Source organism: Schistocerca gregaria, chromosome 3 (genome assembly GCF_023897955.1).
Source record: "Schistocerca gregaria isolate iqSchGreg1 chromosome 3, iqSchGreg1.2, whole genome shotgun sequence".
In the NCBI taxonomy this organism is placed as follows: domain Eukaryota; kingdom Metazoa; phylum Arthropoda; class Insecta; order Orthoptera; family Acrididae; genus Schistocerca; species Schistocerca gregaria.
Window position 1 is genome coordinate 240,614,056 of NC_064922.1, and position 2,861 is coordinate 240,616,916.

Below are 2,861 nucleotides of genomic sequence, written 5' to 3' on the forward strand. Positions count from 1 at the left end.
AGTACAACTTCTCCGCTGTTCGATCGTGTGTATCGGAGAGCACCGAATTACGTAGGGATCCAAAGAGAACGGTGATGAACCTTAGGTACAGAAGAGACTGGAACAGCACATTACGTCCACATGCTAATACCTTTTTATTGGTCTTTTTCACTGACGCACATGTACATTACCATGAGGGGTGAGGTACACTTACACACGTGGTTTCCGTTTTCAATTACGGAGTGGAATAGAGTGTGTCCCGACATGTCAGGCCAATAGATGTTCAATGTGGTGGCCATCATTTGCTGCACACAATTGCAATCTCTGGCGTAAAGAATGTCGTACACGCCGCAGTACATCTGGTGTAATGTCGCCGCAGGCTGCCACAATACGTTGTTTCATATCCTCTGGGGCTGTAGGCACATCGCGGAACACATTCTCTTTTAACGTACCCCACAGAAATAAGTCCACAGGTGTAAGATCAGGAGAACGGGCTGGCCAATTTATGCGTCCTCCACGTCCTATGAAACGCCCGTGGCCCGTGTTTGTTGCAACACGCAACTGAACGTCGGAGGTTTCAAGCATCAACTTTAGGTTGCAATATCTCCGGATGTAATTAACATTTTACAATACAACAAACGGCATTGATTACGTATTTGTTTATATGCTCAGATGTGCTAACAAAACTAACGTGTTTCCATTTAAAAAAACGTAGGTTTGTGTTAAAAAACATACTTCCGTGCATTTTTGTATGGTTTGTATTAAACAATTACACTACCCCTCTCCTCACGTTCGGTCTGTGGAATCGGTTCGTCAGTATTTGATGTGGTTTACGAAATATTTCCAGCGATAACGGTAGGTGACTCACCCTGTATACATGGCGCCGGCCCACCACCGGTCAGTACATCAGCTTATCTGATGATGGCAACGTGATCGATTGCCGAAATAGTATGTCCTATGCAGACTCATACCAGGCTGTTCACCCGAGATTTATTTCTTCATATAAATATAATCAGCACAGCATCGTCACAAAGGTCTAAAATAAGGTGTATAATAGGCCACATCATCCACACAGTGATTGTTGCCTTAAATTCTTGGGGGTATGTACCGTCTATGCAACCATTTAAGGCAGTTTGTTTGTTTCCATACGCGTTTCGCTCCATTTATTTGGGAAGCATATCAGTGGCGACTTCCAGCGCTGTTAATTCATGTGTGTTCTCCATACTCCAGCTGGCCGATTTCTGGCGTTCTTACAATCATATTTGTCACACCGCATATATCGCTTGCAATTTTCATTTTTGTGCGGATGGCACTGTGATTCTGCAGAGAAAGCGAGGAATTGAAGAGGCAGTTGAAAGAAATGGATAATGTCTTTAAGTGTGAAGTTATAAAATGAACATCAACAAAGGTAAAACAAGGATAATGGATTGTGGTTGAACTAAGACTTGTGATGGTGAGGGAATTAATTAGGATATGAGACGGTGAAAGGAACAGATGACTTTTGCCGTTGGGGCAGTACAGTAACTGATGACGGCAGAAGTATAGAGGATATAAAATGCAGATTGGTAATAACGAGAATAGTTTTCTGAAAGAAAGAAATTTGTTAACATTGTAAGACGTGTATATTTCTATTGTTTACTGTCAAATCACAATTTATGAAAGATGTTTATAGTTTATTAATAGGATTAAGTAGAAATAATTAATATTTGTCATGTTGGAAATAATTGTGGTAGCAGGGAGAGACCACACATTGATATAATTTTCAAAAGGGCGGGAGAGACCGCCTATGGATACATTTTAAGAAAAGAGCGAGAAAGACCGCGCATTGATACATTTTGTAATGGTAGCAGGGATTGTCTGCACCAGAAAGCATTGTTGGCAGGAGAAACGGCACTTTAACGTTCGTAGGAAGTCAGTAGTAAGCGAGAAGTGAAGTGAGTCGGTAGCAGGTCTGAAGCGAGAGGTTGAGAGGAGCGGTGTGCCTGCCAGCCACTAGCTTTGATTTACAGGAGATTATAAACGGATGTACAGAGACATCAGCTATCTATTATAATAAGAGGAACTAATATTATTGAATTAATTTTTTGAGAAACTCAAGACTACTCAAGGTATGTTTGCGCATTGCTAGTTGTAAGATAGTTGTAAAAAGTAAGTCCCATTTCAACGTTTGTAAAATCATTTCATTCAGAATATAATTAACTTTTGCCAGCAATATTGCATTTCTAATTATAATCCATCCCAAAAACCATCAACGTAAATCTTTGCAAAATTTTATTGTTGTCAAGAAAAAGTTTAACTATGAATTACGTAATTTCAGTCAAATTAATTATAGAATAACGTCAGCTTTGCTATTAAAGAATAACGTCAGCTTTGATAATAAATACAGCCACTTATTATGAAAGCCCACCAGCAGCTAATAGAGTATAGTAAAACAGAGTAACTATATTCATGTCGCAGTTCGATGTAGCAGTCAGATGGCGATCCAGTAACAGTAAAAAAGGTAAGGAACAGTTTTGAGTTATTGCAGGTAACGACTGAGGGCCACGACGACGACACATTCTATGTTTCGTCGAAATAAACAGAAAATCACTTTTAATAAGCAGCAATCAAATTTCTATGCGAAGATAGAGAAAGAGAATAAATTTCAAAGGGAAGATTTCATTTGTTATTATTAAGCAAGAGATAGAAATCCTAAGGGAAGGTTTTATAGTTTATTGTAAAAGGGAATGTTATCAATAACACAAGAGGTATAGAGGAGATGGGAAGGTTTCAACATTGAACATCAATTTAAATGTTAGGAAGTATTTCCTGAAGATATTTTCTCTTACACTGACTGTTAGTTATTACTTAGTAACACATGTTAAAGCATACAGTCAAACACA